Source organism: Eupeodes corollae, chromosome 2, assembly GCF_945859685.1.
Source record: "Eupeodes corollae chromosome 2, idEupCoro1.1, whole genome shotgun sequence".
NCBI lineage: Eukaryota > Metazoa > Arthropoda > Insecta > Diptera > Syrphidae > Eupeodes > Eupeodes corollae.
Window position 1 is genome coordinate 20,737,596 of NC_079148.1, and position 14,233 is coordinate 20,751,828.

Consider the following 14,233-nt stretch of genomic DNA (forward strand, 5'->3'; position numbering starts at 1 on the left):
TATATGTAAATATATTGAGATCACATAAAAGTAAATACTGCTTTATAAGAATTAGAAAACACAAACCGATTAAAATAAAAAATTAAAATTTAGAATAATTTAGTCATTCAAGACTTGTTTTTCTTAAAAAAAAAACAATAAAAAGTTTGTAAAATGGGTTTTATTCCGCCGCATTTACTGTCTTCACTGATAAACCAACTTTTATAGGGTCACACTTAGTACACATTAGCTTCGCATTATCTATGACTTTAAAATTAAACCAAGAAAATACCTATTCACCCGATAATATGTGTTGAACAAAAAGTACAAAATATAAAAATTGTTTTTGAATTTTAAACTTTTTCATCTTTCTTCTGCTTCTGGGGTAAATTTGTAGGCCAAGAAACTGATAGACAGATATGATCACACGAAAAACCTTGTTTTTGTTTAATTTAGTTTAGGCAGCTGTTTGTTGTTTCGAAGTCATATTCACTCTAACAATAATTATTTTTTCTCGTACGCCGAGGCGTATACTCACTTTTTTCAGTTTATTGGATTCTCTCAATGTGATGACTGATAACTTATTATTGATATTTATTCAATATCATAAAATTCATACAAATAACTGAAACAAAATTGTCTCTTTTTAGCATACAAATAGCTAGGCTATAACGTTTTATTTTGTTTAAAAAAAATTGACTTTTTTCTCGGTCATAGTTTTAGTATTGTAGATAAATGCGCGACTTAAAACAAAAGAAAACTTGAATGAAAATGTGTGCGATTAACTGTAGCGTACTCTTTACAGCACACTGCAAGTTGGTTGCAACGAAAAGTCTGGTTTCATCTCCATCTCTTGTTTAACCGGCTTCAGGCCATGGTTTGTTTTGTATATTCCTTAGATATAGGCTTATCTTTCTACTACAAATTAAGTTACCTTTGGATTCTTACAAACGCACTTTAAAGCAAGTCAAAGACTTTATTGAAAATATCGACTTGGATTTTTAATTAAAACTTTTTTCAATGTTAAGAAATTATTATTGGGTTCTTAAACTGTCCATGGTCATTTAAATAAGTATATACTTGAGAAGTGTGAGCCTGGGCTAAGGCATGATTGTAAGTATAAGTTTTGACTGTTGGGCTTTAAAGCACTTATTAACTTCTGATAGGAAGATTTTGTAATCGGTCCGATTTTTCAAATTGAAAATTTTGACATTTCTCGATGTTTCAAGGACCCCAGAATCTATATTTGAAGGGTTTTTAGAGAGATGTGTGGACTTGTGTAGGCAAATATGCTTGCACGTCTGTACTGTACGTTTGGGATATATTTGGTTTAATCGTGGTTATTGAACCCGCAGAGATATCGACAGCAAATAAATTTTGTTTTACTGATAATAACATCAAAAGATATGGAGATTTATTTTTAAATTAATTCTAGCGGCTTTAATTGAATTGTATATTGTACATTGTGATGCGATTTTGAAAAATTATGAACTCAAAAAGAAATCAATTAACAATTTTTTTAAAATAAAAATATATAAGAGGCTGGGATGCGACCCACACTTGTAACTTGCCATCCGTTCTGTCGATTTGTCTTGCTTAAAAGGTTTGTAGGTTTTCGGGTTTTTTTTTTTTTATTTGGTCGTTGAATTATTCTAAAAAAATTAAAAAAGTTTTCGTATGATGAAATAGTTTGATTTCAAAATCTATTTTGGTTAAAGAGATTTTATTCGAAACCCAATTTTTAATAATTTTAGGAGCATTTCTTAAAGGTTTTTATTTCTAATATAAACAAATACAAATTGAATGAATGAAATAAATTTGAAGCCAATATCTAAAATTTTTGAAAAGAGATTTGAGTCGAAAATCAGTTTTTACGAACTTTTATTAATTGTTTTGATGTATATTTGTTTTTTTTGTTAAAAACTGTCAATTCGTTTTTTTTTTAATTTTAGAAAATGTTAAAAACAATATTTTTTTAAAGATAAAATTAGTTTGAAGCTAATATTTTAAATTTTTGAAAAGATAATTGAGTCTAAAAATTTGTTTTCACCAACTTTTGTTAATTTTTTTTTAAAGTTTTTATTTTTTTGTAAAAAAATTGTCAATTCGATTTTTCTCAAAATGTTACTGAATGTTGATGCTAATGGTTTTAAAGTTTTGAAAAGTTACTAACTTTTATTAATTTTTGTAGGTAATTATTTGTGTGTAAAAAACTGTCAATTCAATACCGAATGTTAGAAATAATATTTTTTATAAAATAAAATAAGTTAGAAGCCTAAATCTCAAATTTTTGAAAAGATATTTGAGTTTAAATCTTATCAACTTTGAGAAATGTTTTTTTAGGTTTTTATTTTGTATAAACAAAAATGTGTATTCGATTTTCCTCAAAATTTTAGCTGATATCAAAAAACGTTATTTTTCGTATAAAATTGTTTTGGAGATATAACCATTTTTTGTTCGTACAATTTTCGAGGTGACAACATTTTTTGTTCAGTTTTTTTTTTGTATTTATAAAAAGCCGTTAATTGTTGTTTTTTTCCAAAAATATACTTGTTTGGTACCAAGTTACAATATATTATATAAAATTTAATTCAAGTCTCTAGGTTCATTGGTTCGTGAGATATTACGGTTAAACCAAAATGTTCACTTTTTTTAAACTTACTTACTTACGAGTACTTAAGGTGGCGCTACAGTCCGGGCGGACCTAGGCCTCAACCAACATGCGTCTTCAGCCAGCTCGGTCCCTAGCTAGCTGTCTTCAGTTTCGCACACAAAGTTGGTTGAGGTCTTCACCCACCTGAGTGAGCCACCTGAGTCGCGGTCTTCCTCTACTACACCGTCCCTCGGGATTGGATTCGAAGACATTCCGGGCTGGAGCGTTGATGTCCATTCGCTCTACATTACCTAGCCATCTAAGCCGTTGGACTTTAATTCTGTTAACTAGGTCAGTGTCGCTGTACAGCTCGTACAGTTCGTCGTTATATCTTCTCCTCCATTCTCCATCTATGTGTACGGACCCAAAAATCCCCCGAAGAATTTTGCTCTCGAAGCATCCTAGACGTTCTTATATTTCTCTAACAGGGTCCAAGCCTCAGCGCCATTAATGAGAACCGGAACGATGAGTGTCTTATAGATGGTGATTTTAGAGAGGACTTTACTTCTCAATTGCCTTTTAAGTCCAAAGAAGCAGCGGTTTGCAAGAGTTATTCTTCGTTTGATTTCAGCACAAAGTCCAACTACCTCGAAGTTATAGCTGTCCATGGTGATGTTTTGTCCAAGACGTCGTTGTTCAATGTCCGTTTTTGATGACAGCATATAATTAGTCTTGCCCTCATTAACCACTAAACCCATCTTCTTCGCTTCCGTCGCAATGCTCGTCGCAATGCTCAAAAACACTCCACTAACATCACGCTTTGATCTTTCAATTATGTCAATATCATCTGCGTATCCCAGTACTTGGATGGACCTTTGGAAGATTGTGCCCCTAGTGCTGACGGTTGAGTTTTGCACAATTCTTTCCAAAAACTATGTTTTTGAAGTCGCATGACAGTGCATCGCCTTGTTTAAAACCTTTTTTGATATAAAATGCATCAGTGAGATCTTTTCCGACCTTGATAGAGAAGCGTGCATTCTCCATCGTCATTCTGCACGAACGGATAAGTTTAACAGGGATGCCAAAACTAAACATTGATCTGTAGAGCTCTTCTCTATAAATGCTGTTGAACGCGGCTTTACAATCGATGAAGAGAGGGTGGGCATCGATTTAAAGCTCCTTGGTTTATTTCCAAGATCCGCGTAGTGTGAATATTTGGTCGATAGTGGACTTTCCTGGTCTGAAGCTACACTATACGTTTGTTGACGAACTACTTCAGACGTTCACATAATACGCTAGAGAGGATCTTATACGCAATATTAAGGAGACTGATGTCTCTGTAGTTGGCGTTTTTTAGGGTCTCCTTTTAGAGGGTCTCCTTTCTTATGTATTGGGCACGCTGAGATTCCACTCATCATTTTGCAGATGAGTTGGTGCATGCTCCGTACCAAGTCATCACCTGCTGCTTTAATTAGTTCGGCAGCGATGCCGTCAGCTCCAGCAGCTTTGTTTGACTCAGGTTTAAATATAGCTATCTTCACTTAGTCAAGGTCGGATAGGCGGAATTGTTGGTCTGGTCGCCGAGGTTGAGTGGTTCTATCTAGCTTTCAGCGGAATTCGGTTCGTTATCGCCGTTATATAATTTGGAGAAGTGGTCTTTCCATATTCTTAACATAGACTGCGGTTCTACTACGATGTTTCCCTGATCGTCTTTTCAGGTTTCGCTTCGCGGCTGGTACCCTTGGAAGGTTTTTTTACCTTTCTTTTTTAAATTTATGAACCTCATTCCTGTTGTGACATCCCTCTATCTCCTCATTCGCGTGCTTGTCATGCTCTCTTTTTTTCATCTAAGAAGCCGGTGTTCTTTTCTCCTCTTCTGCTCGTAGAGCTAAGCGAGCAGCTCTGGTCTTTCTGTGCACCGCCGTTTTGTATGCTGCGTGCGCTTTCAAAAGACAACTTTTTTAACAAAACACGAAAACGTCGACAAATTACAAGTATTAGATGAACAAAGAATGACATTGACTTCAAATTATTCATCTCACACAAATGACAGACGGGATGTTAAGTTATCAGTGTGGGTCACATTCCAGCCTCTTTTTTTAAATATCCTTTCTGCATTGACGTAAAGCAAAATTTATTTGAAGTCTATCATTATTATTTATTATTATTATCTTAATTTTTTCAACAAATAAAGTACAAACGTTTTAATATAAAAGATTTACGAGCATGGTTTAAAAGCCGTCTGCCGGCTTAACATTTATACATTTTGAACACAGCAAGAAAATTGAAAATGAAAAAGTGTAGAGCATTTTAACATTAAATATAATTTTGCCAGTTAACATAGACATATTTTAACAAAATACCATTAGAGTTTAAGACTTTATTTTCATCAGATCTAATTAAAACTAATAGAAGCTAATGTAAATATATTGCAAAAGTTATTTTTTTTTAAGAAAAGGACAAACTTTAAACTAGTTTATTTAAATTTAAAAGATTGTTGAATTAATCGATTAAAGAGTAATAGTAGATAAAGGGATTCAATATAAACTAAAAGATGGGCTCCGAAAACGTCGAATTTCTTGGAGTATTGGACATCTTGCTAGGAAGTGATAAACGTTTTCGATTTGATTAAGGTTACAAGAATTACAGTTATGATTTACATCAACCTTATGGGGTCTGTTATTTAGCTCTAGCATTTTAGTTTGGATCTTAAATATTAAACTCATCTCGTTAACTGTGAATTCTTTTCGATAACAATTACATTCCAATAAACAATGATTCAGTTTGCTTTATATCGTTCTTGACATTGACTCTTTAGCAGTTCAGAGAATTTTGAAATATATTTTCGTCAATTGCTGAGATGCAGTCATAGAATTCATCCTTCCATGAACCAAAGTTATTCAAAGCTGAATTCAATTTCGTATTATATTTAACAGCCAATTCTTGCCAATCTTTGAACGGCGTGTAACAACGCTGAAGTGCAATCATGAGTACTGTTCTTTGAAGACTATTATCACATCTCTTTAAAACTTTGACAATATAGTCCGCAGGTAGTCCAGATTCGACATATTTTGCAGATTTAGGTGTGTTTAAAGGGACCTTAAATACTCGTTTGAAGAAATATCTCTGGATAACTTCAAAGTCTTCACATATTTCGTAACCATACACTTCATTAGCATAACAGAGTGAACTTTTAATTGTTGCTTCAAATACTTTGAATTTTACATTTGTTATTAAAAAACTTGACCAAATGCAGTTAATGGCTGATTTCACAACAAATGTTTTATCTATTATATGAGGTCGGATGATTAAATTTTGTGATATTGTAAAACCTTAGTATTTTTTAACTATTATGATTATGATTATGAAATCTAAAAACCATAATCTTCGACTTTGAAGTATAAATTTGAAGATCCCAAGAGTTACAATACTAATTAAGTTTGTTAATTTGTAGTTGTAGAGTTAATCGATTATCAGTAAGAATGACAAGGTCAAGGTAACACTGTCCCCAATGTCGTTAATAAAAAGTGAGAAGAGTAAGGGACTCAAAATGCAACGTTGCGGGACACCCACTTCTGTCTAAGTTGCTGCGAAGAGGTTCTACTATTAGAAATTACCGCTGTGGTATTTGAAAGAAGTTTCTCATATATTCTTAAAAATTTTGCTGATAATCCAACACCTGCTAGTTTGAAAAGTAATAGTTTTTTGTATATAGTATCAAAGGCAGCTTTAAAATCTACAAAAAAGTATAGAGATTAGTTTTCTTATCCAAAAAAACGTTTAGTGACATTAGTTAGAGTACAAATTTGATCAACTGTAGAGAGGTTAGCTCAAAACCCAGCCTGAAAACAACTTATTTTGTTGTTTGTTTCAACCCAAGGTACAAGTCTAAGATATGGCATCTGAGTAAACAGTTTTCGTAATGAATTAAGAAGGGAGATTAGGATCGCCTTTTTTTGATAGATCGCTAAAATGGATGACTCTTTGAAATTCTTTGGTATTTCTTCGTTGTTGAACACTCGGTTAAGTAAGAACAATATATGTTCTAAAAATTGTGAGCTGGCATTTTTCAAAAACTGGGGTGGGATGCCATCTAATCCCGAAGCCTTATTGTTTTTCATTTTTTCTAAGGCAAATGGTAGTTCTGGCATTGAGAACGGAGTGGCTAGTTCTTCGATGTAAATAAAAGGTAACGCAAAACATGTGTAAGATTGGTTTTGTAAGTTTTTTGAAATATGAGCCCATAATTTCGATACTGATTGGAAAAACATTCATTTATAGAGGTATAGATTTTAATAAGTACTATTCGCCTGCAGATAAAGATATTTCAAGGATGAGTTATTTGTTTTCCTAAAGAGTTTCAACCAGATATTTCCCTGCTTTTTCTACAGGCATCATCATACCAGCTGCACTTGTAAAAACTGCTTCTGTTTACTGATTAGGCGACACTTGAATTTCTTATGCTTGTAATAGTAGACTTAGTTGATTCATTGATTGTGTTCTCAAGTGATAGCGAAAGATCGATTATCAATCCAACGCAATTTTAAATAACTGGTATAGTTTTGTTCTTGAAAATTAATAAGTTGGGATTTAAACTCACAAGAGACACAAATGGGAAGATGTAATGAATAGTTAGCAGGGATAACGTTGAAATCTTTTACAATATCAAGCCAATCACCTTTCGCTAGGCAATAATCGATAACAGAGAAACCTTTACTTTTTGATACTCCGTTCAAGACAAAAAACCCAATATCCTCAATTAACTCGATTAAGTAATTACCATTCCAGTTCGTACAGCTATCAACTGAGTTTCTTCTACACGAGAGATACTCAACACTCAAAAAAGTGTGTTTTGAAATTCCCATATCCGACCGTTTAGATCCCCGATTATTTAAATGTTTTCATTATCCTGTGTTAACAAAAAATTCTGTAAGGCTTCAAACTCGAGGTTCCATCAAATATTTGAAGTCTAAAACAATTACTTTCCATGTGAAATTAAAAATATACTAATTTACTAGGCAAATATTGAAATTATGTTAAATTTTCAAAAATGTAAAGCTTTTTTTAATAAAACGTTTTCTTCTCATTTGTTATGTGACGAATACAGTTTGTTGTATGTTCTTAAAAAAATTAGTTTAAATTAGGAAAAGACTTAAAACAGGAAAAAATATTGCCCTAGATTTTGGGGAATCAATTTTACTACTTAACGAAAATTGAAAATAGAAAAATAGAAATGAAATAGTCACGATATTTTGTTGTTTTGATATAAAAAGAAGGTTTTGAAAAAAACTTTTTGACAATGATAGTACTGATTTTATGATCGCTATAATAAACATAATAATTTCTTAGATAATAGCTACACACGTGATTCCTAGATTATGGTTTCCAAAATTTAAATGTTAACCCATAAAATCCATCTTTTTGCAAGTGTTACGACGACGTGATGTCGAAAACTGAGAAAGTCAAAAATTGACTATCGATTCTTAGAAATTTGCATTGTATAATTGCTTCCAGGCCCCTTAATATATTTTCATACATTTCAAGTATTATAAACATCTCAGGTAATTAGTAAAACATAGTTTCGAACAAAAAAAATGTTTAACGTTGACAAGATCATTGATAAAAACTGTCGTGGTACTTTTCCATTAATTTGTTTTATTGCCTTGCAGGTAGATTTATTTTGAATTTTTTGAAGAAAATTCTTCGTTCTTTAAGTTTTCACACTACATAACTTAATATCGATTAGTTCTTTGTTGATGTTTATGATTTAGCAATTTATTCCCTTCCCTTCTTTAAAACTAATTGCTACTTCGAATTCTTGCTAATTGGTAATGATAATGAGTATTTAACTTCCCTATTTTTGTTTGAAGGAAGAGTTTTCTGTTTCTGTTTCTGTTTCTGTTTCTTATCTTAATTGTGTTTGAATTTAGTGAAAGAAATATTGAACTTGTTTAATATATAGGTACATATATACTTATTATTTTTAATGTTCACATTTTTCCGCTTTTTTATAATGTCCACTATTTTCAACTGGGCTCTATGAGTTGTTGTTTTGTAAACAAAAATATTTTAATGCATAACAGATTCAAGTTAGCAAAGTAATTATAACTTTAATTTATGGAAGAAATTTGTTTCTAATTATATTTTTTTTAATAGTATTTTTGAGTTAATGCAAACATTTCGAATCGCAATTTTATATTTTACTAGCGGTTCAGTACGTGCTTCGCTACGTATAATGCATTGTAATTAAAAAAATGATTATTAAGTTAATTTATTCAGACAAAAAATATTTTAAATTGCTAGCTATTTAATATATTCTATTTCTATTTTTATGACCCAAATGATATATTGTTTTTATTATATTTATTAGCAAAGAGTTAAAATTAAAAACTAAAAAACAATTGGTTACTCTCACTATGGTGGGTCGATATGGGTTAGTCTAAGACAGTTGGATAACCAATATTTTTAGTTAGTTAGTTTTTCCATTTTGGGCAACATAAAGTTGGCCAAGTGAAAAACATCATTCCTCCAAATTGACACCACAAACGTGAAGTGTTTGCCCTTGGGCCTTATTTATGAACATCGCAAATTAAAAACGTATAGGATATTGTAATCTTTCGAATTCAAATGTCATGTCAGTTGGAACCGTAGGGATACGCGGTATCAAATACCCTTCTTCTTTTGATTTACCAGTTAATAAGTCTTGACTACACCTGACAGTTTCGCTTGAATTTGAAATTTAATGGCATTGATATGAATGTTTTTCGGTGCTAAAATTGTGCGTTCTCTCAACCAATCATGATTTCTGTAATTCTGAAGAATTGGTATTTTGCCATCACCAATTTCTAACAATTGTTTTGATAAATCATGGGCAGTTGCTATGTAGGTGAATACACATATTAATATTCATTGCTAATTTTTGAACATATCTCCAATTAACTGAAGACTTCAAACAGGTGTTTATTTCATCAGTAGGTGTTGATCGATGAATGACAGGCAATGTTTGACGAAATTCTCCTGAGCACCACCAAAACAGCTGTTGATTACCGCGTAAATCTTGCATTGTTCAATTAAATGCTTCTATTGATTTTTTGTTCGCCATTGTGCACTCATCCCATAAAATAATTGACGTTAATCGCAGAACTTTTGCCATAGCAGAATTTCGCGAAGAATTCAATGGCAATTTTAATGCAGAGTGTGTGGTCCGACCACTTTCTAATAATGTAGCAGCAATTTCCGAAGACGCAAATGCCAATGCAATTTTATGTTAAGATCGAATAGTCGCTAAAATCAATGATACAATGAAAGTTTTGCCTGTACCAAAAGGTGCATCCAAGAAATATAACCCACCTGTATTGTTGGAAACGGCTTGCATGATTGTTTGATAAACATGTTTTTGTTGAATATTTAATTTGATTCTATTCGATTGTACAAATAAACGTAAATCATTAGAAATGAACTCCTGGTCACGTTGCAATTCACGATCAAAAAAATCATGTATCTCATGATTTGGTGCGGTCCTACCCAATTGTGCTAACGCCTTATTTACAATCCTTAGACACATATCTTCAATTTATTATTACAGCTTCGTTGTACATTTCCAAGGTAATCAACAAATCGGGATTTCTTTAAGTATTAGTACAAATATTTTCTAAATTACAACATTATTATTATTTTTTTAATGAAAAATTAATTTTAACTTCCCATAGGAATTGAAAATTTTGATATTTCTCGACATTCAAGGTGCCTAGAGTCGAATTAAAAGATTTTTAGAAAGATGTCTGTGCGTGCGTGTTAACGTACGTTCGAACGTATGTACGTAAGCGGCGTTTTTTCGTCGTCCATAGCTCAAGAACCAGAAGAGACATCGACTTCAAATAAATGTTGCTATACAGATAATAATGCAGAAAGGGCTCTCAAGAAAATTGGGTGGGTGGTTTTTTATTCATAGCAGTTTAAAAAAAAAAGGTGAAAATGTTGGTTAGACCTAAATATCTTAAGAACCAATGACGCTAGAGACTTGAATTAAATTTTCTATTATATATCGCAACGTGATACCAAACAAATATATTTTTGGAAAAAATCAAATTAACGTATATTTTTATAAATCAAAAAAAAAAAAACTGAAAAAAAATGTTTCACCCCGAAAATTTTACGAATACAAAACGGATTTTATCTGAAAAACAATTTAATGCAACGAAAAATAACGTTTTTAACATATGGTAAAATTTTGAGAACAATCGAATTGACAGTTTTCTTACAAAAAAAAACCTAAACCAAACAAATCAATTAAAGTTGGTAAAGATTGGTTTTTGACTCAAATAACTCTTTAAAACTTTAAGATATTGACTTTAAACTATTTTTATCTTTTACAAAATATTGTTGTCAACATTTAGTTAAATTTTGAGAAAAATCAAATTGACAGTTTTTTTTACAAAAAATGAAAACTTAAAAGAATATTGAATAAAAGTTGGCAAACATTTATTTTCGACTCAAATATCTTTTAAAAAATTTGAGATTATGGCTTCGAACTAATTTTTGCTTATAAAAGATATTGTTTCTAACATAGGAACAAATTTTGAGAAAAATTAAATTGACAGTTTTCTTACAAAAAAAAAAAACTGAAACAAAAAAAATCAATAAAAGTTGGTAAAGATTGATTTTCGACTTAAATAGCTTTTCAAAACTTGGGGATATTGACTTTAAACTTTACACTTTACTTTTATCTTTTCAAAAATATTGTAGTGAATATTCAGTAAAATTTTGATTAAAATATCATTGACAGTTTTTTTTTACAAAAAATAAAAAACTTAAGTAAAAATTTAACAAAAGTTAAAATTGGTTATTGCATCAAATATATTTTTAAAACTTTGAGATATTAGCTTTAAACGACTTTTGTCTTTTAAAAAATATTGTTGTCAAAATTCGGTAAAATTTTGAGAAAAATCTAACTGACAGTGTTTTTACAAAACATAAAAACCTTACAAAAAAAAACAATCCTTAAATTTGGTAAAAATTTACTTTCCACTCAAATAGCTTTTCAAAAATTATAAATAAACTTGACACTTTTTTATTTGGCAGAAAATATTGTTTTCAAAATTCAGTAGTTTTTAAAAAATCCAACAGTCCGTTTTTTCATAAAAAAATAAAATCTACAAGAAATAGTACGCAAATTTGGTAAAAATTGATGTTCGGTTCTTGATATCTCTGAAAATAATTTAATTCATCCAATTTACAAAAATTTTAGAAATGCTACGAAAATTGGTAAAAAATTGTTTTCGGCTAAAAATCAAATCAAAAAACAAAACTAGATTTTCAAACTAAACTGTTTCTTGATATGAAAAATATTGTTGGTAATTTTAAAATGTTTAAGAATAATTCAACTGACAACTTTTTAACCCAACACGAAAACCTATAAACTTTTAGAAAGACAAATCAACAGACTGGATGGAAAGTTATTAGTGTGAGTTGCATCGTAGCCTCTTTTTTTAAATAGGTGGTGATAATATGAAATTAAGTTTATATTAAATTATTTTAGGATTTTGCACTTAAAGTGTTTTGATTACTCTTTTTTAATTTTCACATGGAAGTCATATTGGTTTAAATACAATTAATTAACAGTTTACACAATATTTAAATTGTAAATATTAATTTACTGTGCTTTTCAACTTTACTGAACAAATCATTCTCACATTATGTATTGACTAAAATCCAAGACAACGTAAAGCTTTAAAAGTATGCACAATTTTCTTAGCACAATTTGTATTATTTTTTAAAAAGCTTCAAAGATTAAAAATTAAAACTTAATAAGCTTAATCTTATCATACTAACAAAAAAAAAAACATATAAACCTTGGGGAATTTGCTACAATACAGTGCTGTCACTTTATGTGCAATTTGTTTCTTGTTTAAATTTTAACAGTAGTAACATAGATTCAAGAAAGCAAATTGATACGACAGTAATTTGTTAACGAAACAGATGATATGAAAAAATTTATAATTAATTAAAAAAACAATAAAAGTTGAGATTTTAATACTCAGTATTATAAGTTGCTCTTTTTTGATTTTATGATAAACTTGCCATTATCTGCGAAGCTAAATGTTTATTAAATAAATATCCAAGCGATCATTCAATATTGCTAAAGTCACTAAAAAGTCTCCACATCCACTATTTTCAGGTAAGTTTACTTAATAATATTCTTTAACTGTAATAATATGTTACTGGTCACTGATTGCACTGGTGAATAAAGTTTTTTTAAGAGGGAACTAAATTATACTTCTTTTTGAAAATTATACATTTTTGATCATCAAAATATACTTTTTCTAAGGTTTTTGATTCTTTTGGTTCAATCACGAATTTAAAACCAATCAATTATGCTAGGTTTTTGAGATATAACCTTTTATAATTCGAAAAGACCTTATATTAGGTTTTTTTTTAGCTACGAAAAGTTCCAAATCTACTATAACTTACTTCGATATTCCGTTTAGAAATGTTAAGTATTTTACTTATTTGAAAAAAATCTTCACAGAAAAACGTAATAGGGTCTAAAAGCAATTCTTGGTCAACATCAAGTTTTTGAAATATATTGAAAAAAAAGAGGCTGGGACCCACACTGATAACTTCCCATCCTGTCTGTTGATTTGTCTTGCTTAAACGGTTTGTAGGTTTTCGTGTTTTATTAAAAAAGTTGTCAATTGAGTTATTCTTATCTTCTTATAACTAAGAAATTTAAAAATTAATAACAATATTTTGCATATGGTGAAATAGTTTGTTTTCAAAATCTATTATTGGTGACGAGATTTTTTAGTCGTTTAATAATTGTTACCAATTTTAGCAGCATTTCTAAAAAGTTTTTATTTCTTATATAAACAAATACAATTTGGATAAATGAAATTGATTTAAAGTCAATATCTTCTATTATTTATGTGATATCGAGAACCGCTGTTTTTTTTGAAGATTTTAGTTTTTTATGAAAAAATCGACTGTTGGATTTTTATCAAAAATTCCCTGAATGTCGAAAACAATATTCCATGTCAGTTAAATAAGTTTGAAACCAATGTTCTTAATTTTTAAAAAGACATTTGAGTCGAAAATCAGTTTTGACGAACTTTTAGAAATGTTTTTTAAGGTTTTCATTTTTTGTTTGAAAACTTTCTATTTGATTTTAAAAAAAAAATGTATTAAATGTTCAAAACAATATTTCTCATCAGATAAAATTAGATCCAAGCCTAAATCTCAAAGTTTTAAATAGATATTTAAGTCAAAAATCAATTTTCAACTACTTTTGTTAATTATTTTTTATGTTTTTAATTTTTTTGTAAGAAAAACTGTCAATTCGATTTTTCTCAAAATGTTACTCAATTTTGACAACAAATTTAAAAAAAAAACTAGTTTAAACTCTTGAAAGCCCTTTCTGCATCTTTCTGCATTATTATCTGTGTAACAAAATTTATTTAAAGTCGATATCTCTATTTGTTCTTGAGCTATGGACGACGAAAAAAACGTCGCGAACGTACGGAAGTGCGAACGTACATTAACACGCACGCGCAGACATCTCTCTAAAAATCTTTTATTTTTACTCTAGGGACCTTGAAACGTCGAGAAAAGTCAAAATTTTCAATTTTACAAATCGGACTCATTACAATAACTTCCTATGGGAAG

At 30.1% G+C, this 14,233-nt stretch overlaps 1 protein-coding gene across 1 annotated transcript in view; it reads right to left on the reverse strand.

The window, feature by feature from the left end:
- The window catches only part of LOC129944334 (40S ribosomal protein S14a), a 252,630-nt gene that overhangs the window by 84,097 nt on the left and 154,300 nt on the right, over positions 1-14,233 (reverse strand). The window lies entirely within an intron of this gene.